Source organism: Jaculus jaculus, chromosome 2, assembly GCF_020740685.1.
Source record: "Jaculus jaculus isolate mJacJac1 chromosome 2, mJacJac1.mat.Y.cur, whole genome shotgun sequence".
Classification (NCBI taxonomy): domain Eukaryota; kingdom Metazoa; phylum Chordata; class Mammalia; order Rodentia; family Dipodidae; genus Jaculus; species Jaculus jaculus.
The window spans coordinates 88,122,278-88,146,112 of NC_059103.1; the positions used below are offsets into that span (position 1 = coordinate 88,122,278).

The following is a 23,835-nucleotide window of genomic DNA, read 5'->3' on the forward strand; positions in this document are numbered from 1 at the left end:
GGCTGTTGCATACCCAGTTTTGTTGATAGAAAGAGAGGCTACATAGGAGGTCTTTGCCAATGCCTGAACGGGCTGTCGGGATTTGCACAAGGAGCTAGGGGCCTTCAGCCAATGCCAGAGGGTAGCCCTGGCCAAAAGGCTTCAGTTGCCCTGTCGCTATGTTGCAATTCCATGCAATGGTGCCAACTGAAAGTAAAAGGAGGAAAAGAAGTGCAAAAAGGAAGTCCCGCAGTTCTTGTGCCTTGAAAAAATTGACTCAATAGTCTTTATTTTATTGCCTAAGATTCGTCGCTTACCTCAAACAGATCAGTTTCGCAGGTGGGATTTTCTGCGTCAATCGCGGTGCAGGTCTGTATTACAGGTATATTGCCTGTAGTGACCTCTGTGCAGACCTTCACTCACCCCTCTGGTGGGGTGGAGGTCTAATGGCTGGGACGGCCTTCCACTCAAGCGATGCCCAGGTCACACTTCGTACCTTGGGCCCCACTTTCTTGGGTGCCACTTGTCCCAGCCAGTGGGGAGTTGAACAAGGACTCAAGGAGAAGCTAACCTGGGTGAAAGACAAAGTGACATAAGAAGGAGACCATGCTAGGCATTTGTCACAGCCTCGAGAGTTTATTCTTACATGTAGGTTTATATAGGGTTGTAGGGGGAAGGGGACATGGTCAGGGCAAGGAGTTGTAAGGGGAAGGGGACATATTTAGGGCAAAGATCACTGAGTTACAGGTTAAACCGCAATGACTTTGCTTTTTCATTAGCTACTGGCAGGATGGGGGAATGTTTGGCCAGGTGTACGATCCCTTTGTTTCTGGTAGTTGAATATTAGGTGAGGAAGTAGAAACTTAACTTGCTATATGGCAGTCTTTGTTTCTGGTAGTTGAGTATTAGGTGAGGAAGTAGAAACTTTAACTTGCTATATGGCAGTCTCTGTTAACATGGCCAACGTTTGGTTCATGGCTCCCAACACTTCCATACATTTCTTCTCAAGTAACCTGTATCTAATGTACTTAAGTATGAACAAGTCATCCTGAAGGCAATATTTTTACTTCATTAATTTTTTTTGTATTTTTTTAAATTTTTATTAGCATTTTCCATGATTATAAAAAATCCTGTGTTAATTCACTCCATACCCCCACTTTCTACTTTGAAATCCCATTCTCCATCATATTACCTCCCCATAACAATCATTGTACTTACATATATACAATATCGACCTATTAAGTACCCTCCTCCCTTCCTTTCCCTTCCCTTTATGTCTCCTTTTTAAGTTACTGGCCTCTGCTACTAAGCATTTTCATTCTCACGCATAAGCCCAGTCATCTGTAGCTAGGATCCACATATGAGAGAGAACATGTGGTGTTTGGCTTTCTGGGTCTGGGTTACCTCACTTAGTATAATCCTTTCCAGGTCCATCCATTTTCCTGCAAATTTCATAACTTCATTTTTCTTTACTGCTGAGTAGAACTCCATTGTACAAATGTGCCACATCTTCATTATCCACTCATCAGTTGAGGGACATCTAGGCTGGTGCCATTTCCCAGCTATTATAAATTGAGCAGCAATAAACTTGATTGAGCACGTACTTCTAAGGAAATGAGATGAGTCCTTAGGATATATGCCTAGTAGTGCTATAGCTGGGTCGTATGGTAGATCAATCTTTAGCTGTTTTAGGAACCTCCACACTGATTTCCACAATGGCTGGACCAGATTGCATTCCCACCAGCAGTGTAGAAGTGTTCCTCTTTTTCCACATCCCCACCAACATTTATGATCATTTGTTTTCATGATGGTGGCCAATCTGACAGGAGTGAGGTGGAATCTCAATGTAGTTTTAATCTGCATTTCCCTGATGACTAATGATGTAGAACATTTTTTAGATGCTTATATGCCATTCATATTTCTTCCACTGAGAATGCTCTATTTAGCTCCATAGCCCATTTTTTGACTGGCTTGTTTGATTCCTTATTATTTAACTTTTGAGTTCTTTGTATATCCTAGATATTAATACTCTATCAGATATATAGCTGGCAAAGGTTTTTTCCCATTCTGTAGGTTGCCTCTTTGCTTTTTTCACTGTGTCCTTTGCAGTGCAAAATATTTGTAATTTCATGAGGTCCCAGTGATTAATCTGTGTTTTTATTGCCTAAGCAATTGGGGTTGTATTCAGAAAGTCTTTGCCAAGACCAATATGTTGAAGGGTTTCCCCTACTTTGTCCTCTAGCAGTTTCAGAGTTTCAGGTCTGATGTTAAGGTCTATAATCCATTTGAACTTAATTCTTGTGCATAGCGAGAGAGAAGAATCTATTTTCATCCTTCTGCAGATATATATCCAGTTTTCAAATCACCATTTGCTGAAGAGGCTGTCTCTTCTCCAGTGAGTATTTTAGACATTTTTATCAAATATCAGGTGGCTATAGATACTTGGGCTTACATTTGGGTCCTCTATTCTGTTCCACTGATCTACATGTCTGTTTCTGTGCCAGTACCATGCTGTTTTTGTTACTATGGCTCTGTAGTATAAGTTAAAATCAGGTATGGTGATACCACCACCTCATTTTTGTTGCTCAGTATTATTTTAGATATTTGAGGGTTTTTTGTGATTCCAAATGAATTTTTGGATTGTTTTTTCTATTTCCATGAATAATGCTTTTGGAATTTTGATAGGGATTGCATTAAATGTGTAGATTGCTTTTGGTAAGATTGCCATTTTCACAATATTGATTCTTCCAATCCAGGAACAGGAGATGTTTTTCCACTTTCTAGTGTCTTCTGCAATTTCTCTCTTGAGTGTTTTAAAGTTGTCATTGTAGAGATTCTTTACTTCCTTGGTTAGGTTTATTCCAAGGTACTTTATGTTTTTTTGATGCAATTGTGAATGGGAGTGATTCTCTGATTTCATCCTCTGTGTGTTTGTTGTTAATATATATGAAGGCTACTGATTTCTGTGTATTTATTTTATATCCTGCTACATGGCTGTAGGTTTTGATCAGCTCTAACAGTTTGCCAGTAGAGTTTTTAGGGTCCTTTATGTATAGACTCATATCATCTGGAAATAATGATAACTTGATTTCTTCCTTTCCAATTTGTGTCCCTTTTATGTGTGTCTCTTGCCTTATTGCTATAGCTAAGACTTCTAAAACTATATTAAATAAAAGTGGGGACAGTGGACACCCTTGTCTTGTTCCTGATTTTAGTGGAAAAGCTTCCAGTTTTTGCCCATTTAGTACTATGTTGGCTGTAGGCTTGTCATAAATAGCTTTTATTATATTGAGATATGTTCCTTCTATTCCCAGTCTCTGTAGGACTTTTATCATTAAGGGATGTTGGATTTTGTCAAATTCTTTCTCTGCGTCCAATGAGATGATCATGTGATTTTTTCCTTCACCCCATTTATATAATGTATTACATTTATAGATTTGTGTATATTGAACCATCCCTGCATCTCTGGGATAAAGCCTACTTAACAGGGTAAATGATCGTTTTGATATACTCTTGTATTCTGTTTGCCAATACTTTGTTGAGAATTTTTGCATCTATATTCATGAGGGAGATTGGTCTGTAATTTTCTTTTTTTGTTCTATCTTTGCCTGGTTTTGGTATCAGGGTGATGCTGGCCTCATAGAATGAGTTTGGTAGAATTCCTTCTTTTTCTATTTCCTGGAAAAGCTTAAGAAACAATGGTGTTAGCTCTTCCTTAAAGGTCTGGTGAAATTCAGCAGTGAATCCATCTGGGCCTGGGCTTTTTTTAGTTGGGAGATTATTGATAACTGTTCGGATCTCCATGTTTGTTATAGGTTTATTTAAGTGATTAATCTCATTTTGATTTAATTTAGGTAGGTCATATAAATCAAGGAAGTCATCCATTTCTTTCAGATTTTCATACTTTGTGGAGTATATGCTTTTATAGTATGTCCCTATGATTTTTTGAATTTCTCTCGATTCTGTTGTGATGTTACCTTTTTCATCTCCGATTTTATTAATTTGTGTCTCTTCTCTCTTTCTTTTGGTTAGATTTGCTGAGGGTTTATCAATCTTGTTTATCCTTTCAAAGAACCAACTGTTTGTTTCATTAATTCTTTGTATTGTTTTTTTTTTTTTTTGTTGTTGTTGTTGTTTCTATTTCATTAATTTCTGCCCTAATCTTTATTATTTCTTCCTGCCTACTGATTTTTGGTTTGCCTTGTTCTTCTTTTGCCAAGGCTTTAAGGTGAAGCATTAGGTTGTTTACTTGCGACCTTTCTAATTTATTAATGTAGGCACTTAAGGCTATAAATTTGCCTCTTAGAACTGCCTTCAATGTGTCTCAGAGATTTTGATGTGTTGTGTTCTCATTATCGTCTGACTCTATAAATTTTTTGATTTCCTTCTTGATTTCTTCATTGACCCATTCATCATTTAGTAGAGTATTGTTTAGTTTCCATGATTTTGTGCATGCTCTATAGCCTTTCTTGCTACTGAGTTGTAGTTTAATTCCATTGTGGTCAGATAGAATGCAAGGATGTATTCAATTTTCCTGAATTTGTTAAGATTTGCTTTGTGTCCTAATATATGGTCTATTTTAGAGAATGTTCCATGTGCTGCTGAAAAGAATGTATATTCTGCAGCCTTTGGATGAAGTATCCTGTGTATATCTGTTAGGTCCATTCCTTCTATGACCTCATTTAGTCCAGATGCCTCTCTGTTTATTTTTTCCTGGGATGACCTGTCAATTGATGAGAGTGGGGTGTTAAAGTCACCCACCACCACTGTGTTTGGTGTTATCTGTGACCTTAGTTCTAATAGTGTTTGTTTGATGAATTTGGGAGCCCCCATGTTAGGTGGATATATGTTTAGGATTGTAATGTCCTCCTGTTGGAGTGTGCCCTTCATCAATATAAAGTGACCTTCCTTATCTTTCTTGACTAACGTTGGACTAAAGTCTACCTTGTCAGATATTAGGATAGCAACCCCTGGTTGTTTTCTAGGCCCATTTACTTGAAATACCATCTTCCAACCTTTCACCCTAAGATAATGTCTATACTTTGTAGAAAGGTGTGTTTCTTGGAGACAACAAATTGTAGGATCCTGCTTTTTAACCCAGTCTGCAAACCTATGTCTTTTTGTTGAGGCATTGAGGCCGTTGATATTAAGAGATATTATTGAAAGGTGTGTATTTATGTTTGCCATTTTGTGTGTGTGTGTGTGTGTGTGTGTGTGTGTGTGTGTGTGTGTGTGTGTGTGGTTCCGGTTCTACCTGTGCTCTCTTGTGTTAACTAGTATTTGAGTATTGCTTGTCTTTGCTAGGTTCCTTATATGTGTGCTTTTACTTTTCTTCAGCATGGAGGATTCTATCAAGTATTTTCTGTAGAGCTGGTTTTGTCTTCAAATACTCCTTTAACCTACTTTTGTCATGGAATGCTCTTATTTCTCCGTCTATTTGAATGGACAACTTTGCAGGATAAAGTAAACTTGGTTGACAGTTGTTATCTTTCAGAACTTGGAATATATCTCTCCAAGCCCTTCTGGCTTTAAAAGTTTTTGTTGAATAATCTGCTGTAATCCTGATTGGCTTGCTTTTGTAGGTAACATGATTTTTCTCTATAACTGCTTTCAGTATTTTTTCCTTGGTTTGTGTGTTTGGTAGTTTGATTATAATATGACGAGGATAGGTTCTTTCCAGGTTTTGTCTGGCTGGGGTTCTAAAGGCTTCCTGTATCTGCACTGGCACTTCTTTCTCAATTTGGGGGAAATTTTCTTGTATGATTTTGTTGAAGACACCTACTATCCCTTTGGAGTGGAATTCTTCTCCTTATACTATGCCCTGAATCCTTATATTGGATCTTGAATATCTTGAAATTCCTACTCATACTTTTCTATAAGTTTGTCTTTCTCTTTGTTGGACTGTATTAGATCTGCCACCTGGTCTTCTAGCTTAGGTATTCTGTCCTCTCCTACATCCATTCTACTGTTGAGGTTTTCTACAGAGTTTTTTAAATTCATTAACTGTGTTCTTCATTGCTAGTAATTCTGACTGGTTTTTCTTTATTATTTCTGTTTCCTTATTTATGTCTTGTATTGCCTTCTTTATTTCATGAAATTGGTGTCCTGCATCTTCTTTCATTCCTTTGATTTCCTCTTTAAGTTCCTCTTTGACTCCTTTGATTTGTTCTCTGACTTCTTTGAACATATTTACAATCATTCTTTTGAAATCTTTCTCAGGCATTTCCTCTAACTCATTCTCACTGGAGGTCATTTCTGATGCATTAATACTTTTAGGTGTATTTATGTCGTCTTGCCTTTTAGTGTTCCTTGTGTTATAATGTATATATTTTTGCATCTTGATTAAGTTCATGCTTGGATTTTCTAGCTAGCTGGGTATTCTTAGCTGTGTCAGTTGATTTGATGTTATATATTTTCAGGGTAGGAGCTTAAGGTGTTAGGTGTGGCTCCTAAGACTCTCAGAGTATCTACAAAGGTGCTCCTAGGGGTTGAGTTTCCTTGCTATTGGAGTATTCAAGTAGGCTGACTGGAATAAAATACAGGTAGATTCTAAAAGTTAACTAAACACTATACCCATTCAATCAAAAACAGCCCCAATTATGTATGCCAGAGTAGTTATTATTACAACCAGATCCTCTATCAACATAGAGGTTAAGATTTCTGGTCTGTTGAGGGATCCGAGTCAGCTTGTGACCAAGTGAGACCCTTCCCTGGTGTAATCCCAGTTACCTTGGATGATTTGGTCTCAGTCAAGTTGCTGTCTGGGTCGTCGGGCTGCTGTTCTGATTTCTGGAGCTGGGCACTGGCTTTTTCTGTGGGGCAAACCGAGCCTGGCAACTGTGGCCCTGCAGATCTGCACCCCTGCTGCTGGAACTGCTGCTGCTAAAGCTGCCTCTAATGGGTCTGTCAGGTGCTAAAGCTACTGCTGCTGGGCCCACCACTGCTGCTGCCTCTGTTTCTGCTGCTGCTGTAGCTGCCACTTCTGGAGCCACTGCTGCTGCTGAAGCTGCTGCTGCTGGGTCTGCCACTGCCGCCGCTCCTGGGTCTGCTGCTTTTGGGGCCTCTGTTTCCGGTGCCGGAGCTGCTGGTTCCCACTGTCGCCCCAAGTTGGCGTGGCCAGTCCTGGACTGCTGCTCTGTTCGCTGGAGCTGGGCTCAGGTGGTGGGGGAGGGGAGGGAGCCGCAGCTGCTCTGGATCTCTCGCTGCTCCACGTGTTCCTCTACCTCACGGTCTGCTCCTCCGTTGCGCACTGCCGCTCTCCCTTCAAGTTTCCTGAGTTGTGGAGAGCGCCGGTGTGAGGGTAAGCTCTCACACCTGGCTTTTCCTGTGGCTGGAGCTGAGTCTGGCGGCTTTCTGGTGTGCCCCTGCCACTGCCACCGCCACCGCCACTTCCACCACTGCGGTTGCCAGAGCTGCCAGGGCCACTTTTGCCGGTCTGGGTGGGCTCTGGATGCTCTGGATCTCTTCTACTTCTCTGCTGCTGCTTCAATTTCCTATACACTTCACTTTTTAGTAAAAGTTTGTATTTTGCTGGGTTTTTTTTTTGGTCTTTTTCCCCCAAGGCTGCTTTGGCATGGTACCTACGCTGCCATCTTCTCATTAATTTGTTTTTAAATGTTTCTCTTCAAATTTATCCTTTTGTATTTGAAAATATTTTACCATTTTATTTTTATTAGTATGGTTGAATCAAAAAAGGAAAAGATTTAAGTTTTTGTGAAAACAAAGGCAGAAAAAATAATTTTTGGATCCCAAATAAATAAATGGATTTCTGCTAACAAATCCATCTCACCAAATGGCACACTGGGATATGTTCCCATGTGTTTGCGTTCAATGTTTTCAGGTTTGAATGTGTGTAGGTGCACATTTATGCACAAGTGTGTGTGTGAGTGTGTGTGTGTGTGTGTGTGTGTGTGTGTGTATGTGTGTGTGTAGTACAGACAGCCTCAGGACTTATCCTCATTTATCCCATCCATCTTTTTGTTTGTTTGTTTTTTTAGACAGTGCCCCTTATTGGCCAGAAGTTCATCAATTTGATTAGACTGGATGGCCAGTGTGCTCGAGCGATCCTTTTTGTCACCACCTTCCTTGTGTCCTGCATTTTTATGTGGATATTGGGCATAGAACACAGGTCCTTATACTTGTAGGACAAACATTTTATCCACTGAGTTATATGCACCCAGAGCCGACACACTGGGAGTTTGAAAATGTGGTTCCTGTAGTGTAAAACAGACAGGAAATATTGAGTCAATGCTCATTCCATGCCAAAAATATAAACAATTCCATGGGTTGTCTCTCTTCATTCAGTGTTTAATAGTCCAACACCCTAACCTGCTAAGTTGGACCGTAGAGCCTTTACTTTTAAACTACAGTTCAAATTAACTTACTTCCTCCATCTTCACAGCACTCATTTCTTAAGTATGCTTATTGTTGTTGGTGTTTTTATCAAAATCCTTCTTTCACATTCACCCTCTTGTGATTTGGTCTGTTCTTCATAAACTGACCAAATATTTAAGGTATGAATTAGGTACATTATACCTGTGTTTAAACTCTCCCATCTCTTCCCATTATATCCACCCATTTCCACTTTTAATTATTTTATTCATTTACTGTATTAGTCAATTATCAATCTTCAATGAGGGACTTTATTTTGAGTGAAACTGAATTTCCAAGACATATAACAGTTGGATGATATTAACTACTGAAATATTAATTGAATACATATGACATTTCACTTATTTGAGGTTCATATGTTTAAATAGCAATTAAGTCTTCTTTGAAGTCATCTCAGAAGTGGATATGTCTTAGACTGCCAAAGGATAACATTGACAGAACTACTTTCACTGCCATGCTTGTTTATCAGGAAATGTAACAATGAAAAATATTATCATTAATACATATTGTTGTGGTGTTCTTCACAAGTTTCTCACCACCCTCCTTGCTTGTGCCTAGAGGGTATCAGAGCTGGTACAACACTATGTGTTGAGCATGTGATGCCAGATTGTTTTGTTATAAATATGGGTAGTAATTAGGCTGTAGATAGAATTGGACTTGAGGAGTGACAACAAGATCTCACAGAATCATCCTTATTAAATGGAAAAATCTTCTAGAAGATAGTTTGCCTACAAAGTACAGAAGAAAGTACTCTTAAAATATTATGCTATACCATATATTGAGAAAAGGCTTCTCCAAGTATGGCTCTATATACATAAAGGTATCTTTTCATGTTCATAAAAAAACTAGAAATGTATACTATATTTGTCACACTGGCAGGATAATGAGAAAATTCTATTATGTTTGAGTTTAAACAATAAGCAAGCCTTAACGTGTCAAGTATACATAAAGTGCTTCACAACTTAATAGTCTTTGAAAATAATTCTTGAGTAAATGTGTAAAAACATATGAATGTGAATATAGTAAATATTTAACTGTATATTATATGAAAAATTTCAAAAATTGTATGGTTCATTGGTAAATTTAAATTAATTGGTTCAAATGTTCAGTTATAGTAAAACAAGCATGCAAATATTTATTTTACTTATAATAAAATGAATATGCAATTATTGTCATGAAAATAAAATGGATAAAGTTTCACTTCCAGGACATATAGATATAGATCTATATTCACTCACCTATGCCAGAGAGGGTATAGTATATTAGCAGGGTCAAGGAAACTGCTTGGAATATAGAAGAAGCACAAAAAAAGCACTTGCATAAGAACAGTTCCTGAAGGAAGTAAAACTGACATTTAAAAGTTCTATTGTTATCCTATTCCTAAATGCATCTATTTGAAAACCAGATTTTCTTGTGCTTCTAGGTAAAAACATAGTTTATAGATATTGCATTTTTGTTAGTATAATGATGAAATTAGAATTTTTCTAATGATAGTTATATTTTCAGTTCTATTATCAATGGGAGAACTTTTTTGTTTGTTTTCTAAGCACTCACCTAAAATAAATTAAAGCTTTTATTTGATATTTCTGTCTTTCTTAATAAAAATTATGACAATATTTTTATAAAATTGATGCCAAGCCGAACATGGTGGTGCATGCCTTTAATGCCAGCACTTGGGAGGCAGAACTGGGATGATCACCCTGATTTCAAGGCCACTCTGGTACTACATAGTGATTTACAGGTCAGCCTGAGCTAGAGTGAGATCTTACCTCAAAAAAAAAAAAAAAAAAAAAAAAGATGCCAAAAGAACTATATTTTACTAAATAAATAAGACTATATCCTGATGATAAATTATACACACACACACACACACACACACACACACACACACACATATATATATATTCTAATGTTTAATTTTATATTAGCATAAATATATACTTAAATAGATGCTCATCACTGAAGCAGACCAAAAATGAACCCAACTTGGCTCAGGGAAATTTTGCAGAAGAGGGGGCGGAAAGAATGTCAGAGCTACATGTTGGGTCATGATATGCAGAGACATTTCTCCTACCCGTAACTGTGGGCTAACTCCATAATGCATGACCCATATATCTCAACAAGGAGGGGCCAGGAGGAGGGTGTAGGATATGGACAAGCCTAACAATGGTACCAACTTGACTGTATTCACTGAGTACAAAACTAATTAATAAAAAAATAATTAATTTAAAAAACAGATGCCAGTCTTAATCAAAAGGATAAAAGATACAGTCACAGTAGTATTCCAACACTCTAAAGGTGAAGGCAGGAGCATTGCCATGAGTTCAAGGCCAGACTGGAGCACAAAGTGAGACCCATCTTTAAAAGCAGAATAGGGCTGGAGAAATGACATTTCAAAGTTCTATTGGTTAAGTGGTTAATGTGCTTGCCTGCAAAGCCAAAAGACACAGGTTTGATTTCCCAGTAACCACATAAAGCCAGATGCACAGGGTGGCATATGCAGCTGGAATTCGTTTGCAGTGGTAGAGGCCTTGGCATGTGCATTCTTTCTTTCTATTTTTCTATCTATCTATCTATCTATCTATCTATCTATCTATCTATCATCATCATCATCATCATCTGTCTATCATCATCATCTTTTGCTCTCAAATATATAAGTACTTTTTAAATTCATGATAGCAGAACAAGCAAACAAATAAACAAATATATAAGTAAAAGCTGAATATACATTTATTAGGCTCCTATCTATCCTAAATTTTCTTCAATATGTGAATACCCACCAGTTACAGTGTGTTGGTCACTGCAACATTATCAGTCAACTGATGCTTTACTGCCCCTGACAGACATTACAATTGTTAACAATGGAGTCTGAGTGGTTCCAGGGACAGGTCTGGAGAATGTTGACAAGAAATTTATTACTTTTCTTTCTTTTTCATCTTGAATGAACTAGATAAAGGAGATAAAATTTGCAGTTAAAAAAATCTAAATAATCCATAGAATTCTGTGGTTCCAGAGCCTTTTTAGCAGCACTTTTAAAGGAAAACCACAGCCGAAAAATTATGCCAGAAATCTCTGAAAATTGTTTTCATGGTCTAAGACCCTATAATTCTTTCACCAAATTCAGAAGTTCGCAAGACCTATTCCTGTAAGACTAGAAAGTTGGGCAAAAGGGAGAAGGGTTGGCATACTTTCTAGGCTCAAGAACTCTTCTGGAACTATTATAATGGAAGCTTTAATGAGTATCCACTGTATCATTAGAGAGATTCATAATCTGCATTGATCAGAGAATACCCTGAGAGATAAAAATGAAGGAATGCAATTAGGAAACATTTACTGTCTCCAAGGTCACCATTATTATTGTTTGCCAACAATATGTATGTACTGGAAAAATAGAAGGAAGACCATAAGCAGAGGAAACACTTCTTTTGATCAAAAGTGAATACAGAAGAGTCTTAAACATGAATATTAGTATTAGAGCTTGACTGAAGAGGTGGATACTTTGAAATCTTAAAAAAAAAAACCTATATTTTTAAGGTCTGAAAAATAATTAGGGCTGGGGAGATGGCTTACCAGCTAAGGCACTTTCCTGCAAAACAAAAGGACCCAGGTTCAGTTCCCCAGGACCCACGTAAGCCAGATGCACAAGGTGGCACATGAGTCTGGAGTTTGTTTGCAGTGGCTGAAGGCCCTGAAATGCCCATTCTCTCTCTCTCTCTCTCCCTCTCTCCCTCTCGCTCCCTCTCTCCCTCTCGCTCCCTCTCTCCCTCTCTCTCTCTCTCTCTCAATCTCTCTCTCTCTTTCTGCCTTTCTACCTCTCTCTCTCAAACAAATAAAATCAAAATAAAATTTAAAAGTTTAAATAATAATGCTAATAATTATACTTATCAATAGAAGATAAAGCCCTCACTGTTCAAGTATTCAAGTATACTTGAGTTTGGAGTTCCATAATCCAAATAAATGGGGACACCGTGGGGGTGTCTGTAATACCAGTGTGCCTAAGGCAAGAAGAAAAACAGAGAGAGAAGAATTTCCTGGATGCATGTGGCCTAGCTAGCCTGGAAAAATGCAGCTATGAACATCAACAGGAGCTGAGACCCTGCCTCAAACAAAGAGGAAAACAAGCACAAGGGTAGAAAATGAAAGTTGTTCTTTGTCCTCTATGCAGGCATTGTGGCACATGCACGCTCACACTCATATACATGAACATGCACATACACACACAACACACATGTACATATATCATATAAACATAAAACATAAGTGTTTTTAAGAAATTGTTGGCAAGAAAAAGATTCTTCAGGAAGTATTTAATATTTACCAAAATGTTTTGTAATTACATTTATAAGATTTTTATTAATATATTGATCTTGATATGAAGCTGTTTATGGAGAATAAGTCCTGGGAATAATGGAAAGATCTCCTTTGTCCAGATCACTTGCAGAGAATAACTGCAAGACTGAATCCACATGTATAATCACATTTCATATAAAGTTATACAACTCTTATATTTTATACAAATTTTTAATTTTTTTTATTTATTTATTTGAGAGCGACAGACACAGAGAGAAAGACAGATAGAGGGAGAGAGAGAGAATGGGTGCGCCAGGGCTTCCAGCCACTGCAAACGAACTCCAGACATGTGCGCCCCCTTGTGCATCTGGCTAATGTGGGACCTGGGGAACAGAGCCTGGAACCGGGGTCCTTAGGCTTCACAGGCAAGTGCCTAACCACTAAGCCATCTCTCCAGCCCCAACTCTTGTATTTTGCTACTTATATTGAATTATAATTACTAAACTATAATCAATATAGGCTTTCAAGGTCCTAGAAAACACCTTGCAACTTCATGTTGCTGGAATGAACCTCCAGACCAGACACAGTTCATGGGAGGAAGAAGGGATATATTTGAGGCTTGCAGATCCAGGGAAAATTGCATAATAACAGAAGTTGCTTCCCACTCCCTTACCTCCCCCTCCCCCATCTTCAAAGATCTAAGCAGAGAGAAAAGTCACCACCAAAAAGCAAAAAGTAGGCAAGTGTACTTCAAGAATTCAGATAGAACTCAAGTCCTTTGCAGATCTTTAGACTGGAATTCCAAATCCATGCCACACTTTAGGGCTAGACCCTAGGATTTACCCACACTGACTGATGTCTAAGAGAGTGTTTTTTTTTGTTTTTTTTTTTTTAATTTTTATTTATTTATTTGAGAGCGACAGACACAGAGAGAAGGACAGAGAGAGGGAGAGAGAGAGAATGGGCGCGCCAGGGCTTCCAGCCTCTGCAAACGAACTCCAGATGCGTGCGCCCCCTTGTGCATCTGGCTAACGTGGGACCTGGGGAACCGAGCCTCGAACCGGGGTCCTTAGGCTTCACAGGCAAGCGCTTAACCGCTAAGCCATCTCTCCAGCCCAAGAGAGTGTTTCTTAAGCATTTTGAACATAATTTTCCCACCGTTATCAAGTCCGACACACACAACAACCCATCAGCCACAGTCTAGTAAGCACTTTTCCATGGCTAGCAATTCCCTTTCACTGGCTCTCCTCTTGTGTCAATTGTACATGCTGACCAACAGGGACCACAGCTCAGACCCCACCCATCCTCATACACTGCCAAATCTGGTGACTGAGCCGGAGTCTCCACAAGCAAAAGGAAGACATCAGCCCCTTGCAGTGGGTGTGAGTTTGCAGAGAATAAAATAAATTGTTAAGGTCCTGGCCTATCATTCAGTGAACTCAGTCACAGTATACTCTAGATCCTTACGAGAATACTTGACTACCAATCTCACCCAGTAAAGATCCAGTCCTTCTTTTCCTTGTGAATGCATATGTATGTTTCTCTTCATACTTGATTAAGGCATCTGTTAATCATTGAGCTTTTAATCACTACATTCATTCCACTATACCATTAAAAGACCTGAGAATAAAATTCTATCTCACTACGACTCTATTATTTACTTTTGCTACTACATTATAAAGAGCGATTTAAGAAAATAATATCACAATGAACTTTGAAGTTACAGAATATATTTATGTTTTTCCAGCTCAAAAATTCTTGTAAATCATTAGCTTACAGTAGAGTTAATAAGATAATAAGATTTTTGATTTACATACAGCAGATGGTATCTACTCCTCCTTCACAAAGCATTACTTCCATGATGTATCATGTTGCCAGAGACGCAAAGTAACAGGGCCAAGTGACCACAGACTTAAACCTCTGAAGCAGTCACAGAAATGGAGACACACCAATACTTATTGGGAAACATAGGATCACTGTTGCATTCAGGTTCGCCTTGCTGGTAGAAATCACCCAACCAAGAGCAGCTTGTGGGGAGGAGGTTCAGTTTGGCTTACAGGCTTGAGGGGAAACTCCCTGATTGCAAGGAAAATGACAGCATGAGCAGAGAGTGAACATCATGCCCTGGCCTACATAAGGTGGACCATAGCAATAGGAGAGTGTGCCAAACACTGGCATGGGAAAACTAGCTATAACACCCTTAAGCCCACTCCCAACAATACACTGCCTCCAAGAGGTGATAATTCCCAAATCTCCATCAGCTGGGAACCTAGCATTCAGAACACCTAAGTTTGTGGGGAACACCTAAGTTTGTGGGGTACACCTGAATCGAACCACCACAAACACATAAAGAGAACATGCATGGTGATAATTTTACATGACTTGGGAGACTGAAACCTAGCATGCTGCTAAAAGAGAAAAAGCATTCCACTATGGAGGAATTTTCTGTCCTACAGAAATACCTACATCCTATTTAGAAAACGGAAATAGAAGCTCATCTCCCATATTGTACCAAAGGACAGGTGGCACTGGCTTGGAATTTTGTGAACACAAACTTGTTGACAATACTCTCAATAACAAAGTTGAGACGACATGAAAAGCCCACCTGTATTCATTAGGAAGATTCAAAGATACATGGAATTTTTGCTGATGCAATCAAGAAATATTTGCAACACTGTAAGTGTGCTTCATTCTTATTTACATAACCTTCCCACGTTCTTTGATAATCAGGGAGAAAATTCAAACTCTTAAAACTCTTAACATACATTATGTGAGTTAATATGATTTTACAAAGTCAAACCAGCTTTCAAATTTTTTCTTGTCTTTACCAGTAACTATTGGTTGTCAATATTTAACCTTCTATTTCTGTCATTTAAAAATCATCCCTCGCTGGGTGTGGTGGCACATGCCTTTAATCCCAGCACGTGGGAGGCAGAGGTAGGAGGATTGCCGAGGGTTCGAGGCCACCGTGAGACTACATAGTGAATTCCAGGTCAGCCTGAGCCAGAGGGAGACCCTACCTCAAAAAACAAAACAAAAACAACAACAACCAAAGCATCCCTCATGTTTTCAAACCCTCCTATAAAATACGTATACATTTCATATGCAATGTGTTTCTGAAATTGGCCTCCAATTCTGGGTGACAGGGTTTGAAATAAATGACTTTAAATTCAGTTTCCTACTATGGATGATGTGTAGGGGTGTTCCACAACACAATCATGGTCTTCTGGATAAGAAACATTTGGAGTCTAATGACAGTATTGTTTTTATTTCAAAACCCCTCCCAGGTAGGGCTGTGCATTCAGTGGTCACTTTATTGCCAGCACTTTAAAAGTTATGGTTCTTTGCATTACCTTCCTCAGAAAGAAAAAGCTTTTATGACTACAGAATGAAGTAAGAGCTGGAGGATGAGGGCAACACTGTGGAACTCTTGCCAGACCATGACAAGGCCATCACATTCATGAACTCACAGCAGCTGTAGTTAACTCCACAATATCCACAGCACCTTTATATTATGAGGACAGACAACATACTGTAATGGATTAGGGAGGGGCTTAGGAAGCTAATGCACAAATTAGAAGGAGCATATGTACAGTGGAAGTGATGGGTATAAAAGAGAGTCAATGTGAGTTATATATGATTAAAAATAGTATATATGTATTATAAAATAAATTAAATCTTAAAAAGTTTTGAGAAATGAAAGAGAAACTTTTTCAGCTCTTCCCCCCACTTGACTGAATGTCAGAAACCTGAATAATTCCTAAAATCATGACCCACTCCACTTCCCTCATCTGCCCAACAACCATCACACTCTGCTTTTTCCTGGTCTCAGTGCCATTAATAGAAGCCGTGTTTTTCCCCTTTGCAGATGCTACTGAAAAAGCCTTCTATATGATCTCTCCTATTTTCCTCAAACTCCTTCTCAGCAAGTGCTCAAACGAATCAATTTAAAATACAAATCAGGTTTTGTGGGAAATAAAGTGGAAAAGATATATTAATAAGACCCCTTGGTCTTTGGTGACACCAAGTCTGGTTTTCCTGTGTGAAGCAGACATCCAGGCCATCACTTTGCTCATGGAACCCATCCATTCAGTCCTCCTCTAAATTGACACTTTAAAAAATTATGTACGTATTTATCTATTTATTTAGATTATACTATTTTATTCCCCCTCCCCTGCTCCTTTTCCCTAGGGTCCTCATATATGAGGTTATGGCATTTACTCAAAACAGAAATCCAGAGAGTAGAAAGAACTCAGTAATAAATTAGACTGCCAACAAGCCTTCCATGGCTCACAAAGTATTGCGAGAGGTGGGCAGGATTATAGCAGCCACAGAGTCAGTGGGAATACACTGAGGCAAGGTCCACCCGCTATCCCCTTGGGATGTACTGAAGCCATCATGACCCATAGTAAATTGCCTCTTATTCAGAAAAAATTTCATTAATCTCACTATCTAGCGGGTTCAAACCTAGGTACCTTGTGCTACTTTAAACAATAGCCCACACTAAAATTATTATCAATTAAATAATTATTGATTGGGGCTGGAGAGGTGCCTTAACAGTTAAGATGCTTGCCTGCAAAGCCTAAGGATCCATGTTCTACTCTCTAGAACCCACATTAGCCATATGCACAAAGGTGAAGCAAGCACAAATTCACACATGCCCACTAGGTGGCACAAATGGCTGCAGTTTGAGTGCAGTCCTGAGCCCCTGGCCAATTCTCTATCTCTCCTCACTCTCTTTCTCCCTCCCTCTCTCTCTCTCATAAAAAAATAAAATAATAATAAATAAATAATTATTGATTGATTCACAATATATGCCAATGATGGGCCTGAAAAGAATTGCAGCATCCACGTGGATAGCAAATTTGTGAGATAAAGGCCAAGCATTCTGAGCATTCTCTAGTGCCTAATTTCCTCCAGTTATAAAACAGAATGGACAAAGGAGTCATTGAGTGATTTAAGGAAATAGTTCAAGTAGAGTGTTCAAAAATACCATGCAGAATATTTTCCATAATGTTGAATATTATGGTTACTGTTCTCTTCTGAATACTTTGTAACTGGAAGTGTTTCAAAACATAGTAAAAGCTCAATACATGCAGAATGAAGTAAGCAGGGTAAGGAAGGAAGGAAGGAAGGAAGGAAGGAAGGAAGGAAGGGAGGGAGGGAGGGAGGGAGGGAGGGAGGGAGGGAGGGAGGGAGGGAGGGAGGAAATAAGGAGGAAGGAAGGGATAAATAATGCATATTGAGAAAATAAGGCAGAGAGACAGCATAAGGTATTTGGATTTCTGGCATCTTACAGGAATTAAGGAATAGAATACCTAAAAGATAAATGAGGGCTAGAGAGATGGCTTAGCTGTTGAGGTACTTGCCTGTGAAGCCTAGGCATTCAGGTTTGATTTTCCAGGTCCCATGCTTGCCAGATGCACATTGCGGTGCATGAATCTGGAGTTCATTTTCAGTGGCTAGAAGCCCTAGTGTGGTGTGCCCAGTCTCTCTCTCTCTCTCTCTCTCTCTCTCTCTCAAAAATAAATAAAGTATTATTTTTATAAAAGATAAGTGAAAATTCAGAAGTACAAAATATAAGAAATGCAACATTAATGTTTACCTCATTGAGTTTTGTTCAGATTAGGCACAATTTCATCCAAAGGATATGTACACTGTCAGAAGAGACCTCCACAATTGAGCAGTATTCTTTTCAAAACTTTTAAGTCTTTATTTGCAAGCAGAGAGTGACAGAGTGAGAGGGAGAGAGATAGGGAGAATAGTTGTCTCAGAGCTTCTAGCTACCATAGATGAACTCCAGATACATGGACCATTTTGGGCATCTGGCTTTACATGGGTGCTGAAGAGTCAAACCTTTCTCCTTAGGTTTTGCAGGTAAACACTTTAACCACTGAAACATCTCCCCAACCCTCACAATTGCTTAGTATTCTTATCATCCGATATCCATTGATTCTTCATTCATTAACTCTTCCCTTACAAAATCAGAAGTAAACTGTTAAATAGTATTTTACTTATTGTTGCACTTACCTTCTCATTGCTGGGGAAATAAAAAATCATCCAACCAAAAGCAGCTAAAGGGAGGGAAAGCTTTGATTTTGGCTTGTCACCTTGTCTCAAGAGGAAGCTTCATGGTGGCAGGAGAAGGATAGTAAGGTAGAGCCTAGACATCACCTGCTTGCAAACAGCAATAGAAAGCAGAATTAGGATAGTGAGCCCAATTCTAGCAAAGGGAGCTGGGTATGAAACCCATAAGCCCACCCACAACACACTTCCTCCAGCAAGGCTCCCCCTTTCAAATTCCCAACCAACTAGTGACCATACCTTCAAAACACATGAGTTTATGAGACATCTGATTCTAATCACTGTAGTCTACCCTTACCCGTCAATGATGTAAAATACAATCAGTCCAACTTTGAAAGTCCCCATAGTTTTTATCCATCCCAACATTGTTCTAACATTCCCATAGTCCAGGATCTTGTAACTGTGAACTTATGAAACCAAAAACATATAATGGCACAAATTAACTATTCACAATGTAAAAGATGGCATTGGGTATAGCAAACAAAGATTGGGCCAATGCAAGATCTGAATCAAATAGAGCAAACTTCAAATTCTATAGCTCTAAATCTGGCAATTATAACCAGTGACAGTCTCTGAGGATCTAATTCTGTTCCTGCAGGTAGGCTACTAATAGCTGAGGGAACTCCTTCCCACATTCCTGGCATCTTGTAAAAGTCCCAGGATTTCCACTGCAGCCTATGGTTCATTCGCATGGAAAGAAAGAACAGGTCTCCATGCAGAAACTTTAATAGCCCTGCTTCAATTGTTCAGTGACCATTTCCAAAAATCAAACCACTTTGCAAATCCAATGACTCTCTCTTTCCTGCATTTGTTATACTTCATAGCACCAGGTGGGATATCAAATTTGCTAATCCAGGAGAAATAGAGCCTACTTTTAAGAACAGAACCCTCCTCCAGCATGATGTTCACTACTTTCAAAAGAATCAGTGTTCTTCCAGCTGTCCTAGGGTGGATCACCTGGATGAATCTCAGTGGTGGTAACAATCTCTCAAACAACTGCAGCTGAAAAAGGCTGCTTTCTGTGCCTGACTTTCATTTCTGTGCCGAATCCATCTGCTCACATCAGTCCCTTTCTAGACTCAAACCTGCACAAGTTTTCATGACACAAACAGCATGCACAAAGTCTCTCAAACAAACTGCTTCTAGTACAGTCAAGACAAAGCTCTTTCTTCCCATCAGAAGCCAAAACTTCACATTCTGTTGTTCTTACTGCATTTAGGTCTTTCAAGTCTCTGACCAGATTGGGCCATTAAATTATGCTTTAAGCACTTCAACGCATCTCTTAGGACAACATATGAGTTTCTAGGGTACATCTGGTTCAAACACCACACTAAGAATATCAGGCATGTTACTTTGTCTAACCTGAGTAGATTTATAAACTCATGACAATTTTCCTTTTTGACTAATATTAAGACTTTACTTTTAAAAAATGGGAGCAGAGGAAATGATTCAGCAGTTTAAAATACTTACCATTTAAACATGGATGTTGTTTGGGCTGCTGACAACCAAGTTGAATTCCCAGAACCCAAGAATAGAACAAGGCTTGGCCATGCATGTCTACAACCCCCGACCACAAGGTGGTGGGACTAGAGAATTACCTGGCTATCTTCTAAGAATTGCTACAGCACTGTGAACAGCAACTCCAGCTTAAAGGACAGACCTGTCTCAAGAAATATGTAGATGGGGGCTGGAGAGATGGCTTAGTGGTTGAGGCATTTGCCTGCAAAGCCAAAGAATTTCAGTTCAATTCTCCAGGACCCACCTAAGCCAGATGCACAAGGGGGTGCATGTGTCTGGAATTCGTTTGCAGCAGCTGGAAGCCCTGGCATGCCCATTCTCTTTCCCTCTCTTTCTCTCTCTGTCTCTCTCTCTCTCTCTCTTTCTCTCTCCCTCTTTATGTTTCTCAAATAAATAAATAAATAAACAAAATATATTTAAAAAAGAATTATGCAGATGGTGATAAAAGGACACTCAGAATTCTTCTCTGGCTTTCTCACCCACATGGATGGACATGCATCTACACACACACACACACACACACACACGTGCACACACATATACTGTATATATCATACCACACAGACACTCTACACACAGAGACACATATGCATAGACAAAAAGGAGGAGGAAAAGCCTGGAGGAGGAAGAACAGGAGGTAGTCTTGGTGAGAGGGTTCAGCTGGTGAAGTACTTTCCTCAAAAACATAAGAATCTGTATTCAGATCTCCAGATTGTATGTAAAAAGATAGGTGAGGTACCATGTAGCTGCAATGCCACTTAGCATTGCCAGAAAGGCAGAGATGGGAGGATTCTGGTAAGACTCTCTGGCCAAATAGGTAAGCCATATATTTAATGAAAGACCCTGTCTCAAAACATAAAGTGGAGGACCTCTATGTGAATGTGCACACACGTATATGCTCCCCTGCATATCCATATGAGCCTATAGATAAATATGCGTTAATACAGGCTTACACACATGCACACAGAGTCATGTCATCGCAATATAGGGATTACTTTTACAGGGAAAAATGGGACAAGTGGACTTTCAAAGTCCAACTTCCAAGGCTGGATATTCTCATTCTGCCTCTGAGAGTCACTGTGAAATTGTGCACAGAATTTTCACTACCTCTCACCTGACGTGACCACATGGGCTCTGTAGTGGGAAGTCAGGCTGTGAAGGTTTGCTGAGTCTTAAGGCAGACATACACAATGCTGTCCTTATTTTTTGTTCTAAGTGGCCAGTTAAATCATTCTATGAAGCACTTTTTTCACTTAGCAAATATGAATATAACATGAAGGAGCTTCCTACAGCAGGATCTAGTTAAAGTAAGATACCACTTTGTTGAGTTACTTCACATAATAAAATGTATAAAATATAAAAACAAATGCTTTCACAATGAAGTATTTGACTTTAGGTTGAAGAGTTAAACTGAGTATGATGGTACATGTCTATAATCCCAGCTCTTCAGAAGCTGTAGTATAAGAATTATGAGCATAAAGACAGCCTAAAATACACAGCAAGACCCTGTCTTAATAATTAAAGATATAAAACAAAACAAAAGTTTAAAAGTGTAAGAATGTCAAAGTACATATAATTGACAAAGATGTCTTATTAATTAAATTCACTTAGCAAAAGTGTTACCTTTATATACAAATTAAAAATAATGATTGGCTGATACATATGCAACATACCTTATCATTAGTTTACATATATAATCCATTTACTCAATCTCCTCCCAAGTTCCTTGATGGCAGTAATATCATTTGAAGCTATTGGAAACATTGTTGAGAGCAGACTCCTTAGGGTCCTTATTGTGTATGTCAGTACAGAATCATCAGAGGATAACCCAGCGGTTAGAAACTTGGTAAGCATTCTGGTGATAGTTTCATAGAACTTGAGATCAGTTGCTCAGCACTTTTTGGAGTATATGATCAAATATACAGTGTTGGGTCTTATTACAGACAGTGTAAGTTAGTGTCTTCAAACTGGCTTCAAGAATCACAAATTTAGACATCTACTTAGAAAATTTTCTGCACAATTAAGTTTGAATGTCATAAATATTTTTAGCAGGATGTACTTTAAAAAGTACAAACCCAACTCCATTTATTAATACTGAAGAAATCACTATGAAAGTATTGAATAAATTTAAGTCACATTTACTAAAATAATGAACAAGTATGTTTTCTTACACATATATTTAATCAAGTAACTGGTGAGTTTTTTTCATTTACAGAAAAAGTATGATAAGCAAAGACAGATGTATTATATTTTTATGAATGTAAAGTAGTAAAGACAGTATGTTAATTGCCTAAGTTGTAAGTACACTTTTTATTTAACAAATATTCTTATAAAGAAATTTGATTTCCCAACAAAATATTCAGTTATGAAAGCATATTTCTAATAAGATGCTATTTCCTAAAAATTCTGTTGGATTTTCATCTAAAGTTGAGATGCATCTTTCTAACTAATTAGCAAATTAATTCCCTAAAATAATGTTTTGGAAATTTCATTATGAGTCATTTCATAACTCCAATTATTTTCATTTTCTGATCTTCTGATATTTCAAGTTTTTTCTGTATTTCAGTTCTTCCTTTTGCCCATTTTTATCTTTAATATCTATAGCTTAATGTTTTCCTAAAGTTATTTATGACTAATTTTTAAATATTTTATTGACAAATTCCATAATTATAGGCAATAAACCATGAAAATTCCCTCCTTTCCCCACTTTCTCCTTCACAAATTCCCTCTCCATCATATCCCCTCTCCCTCTCAATTAATCTTTTATTTTGATGTCATCAATGTTTCCCCCAATTATGAGGTCATGTATAGGTAGTACCAGTCACTGTGAGGTCATGAATATCCAGGCCATTTTATGTCTGGAAGAGTGCATTGTAAGCAGTTCTACACTCCCTTTAGGTCTTACATTCTTTCCACCACCTCTTCCACAAGGAACCCTGAGCCCTTGAAAATGTGCTAGAGATATCTCAGTAATTAACGTTCCTCTGTCACTTCTTTTCAGCACTATGGTTGCCTTTTGAGCCATCCAGAAGGTCACTTCCATCTGAAAAGAGAAGTCTCTCTAACCAAAAGGGCTAGTAACATTAATATATGCATATGAATATTAAGAAAAGTGCTTACAGGGCAGTTTGGTGAGCATAATATATGCATTTAGCCAGACACCAGCAGGCATTACACTCCTAGGGTTTATGATTTCCCCTGTCATAGACTGAGCTGGAAATTTCCTCCCTGTATACCAGCTGACAGAAAGCTGGAAAAAGCTATGCAGCCCTATGGGAGAGAAAAATTATTAGAGTGATAAACAGCAGTGAACACTGCAAGCCTTAAGATTGGTAAGCCAGGCCAAATGAGCCAACAGGTACAATACTGGCATGTCTGTAATGGGGGATACCAACCACTCTCTAATTGGACTGGAGGTCCCTTCATGGGAGGGAATACATGCCTGGTACTGAAAACTCAGTCTGACTTTTATGTTTTAATTTAATTGGCATATATTAATTTTCCTTCTTTTTTTTCATCATGGAAAACCACATAAGACTCACTCCCCAGTCAATAAACCCCTATTAACTCCCA

The 23,835-nt window shown here is 38.5% G+C and overlaps 1 protein-coding gene across 2 annotated transcripts in view; it reads left to right on the forward strand.

The window, feature by feature from the left end:
• LOC101595240 (N-deacetylase and N-sulfotransferase 4) overlaps nucleotides 1–23,835 on the forward strand; it is a 405,440-nt gene that overhangs the window by 173,020 nt on the left and 208,585 nt on the right. The window lies entirely within an intron of this gene.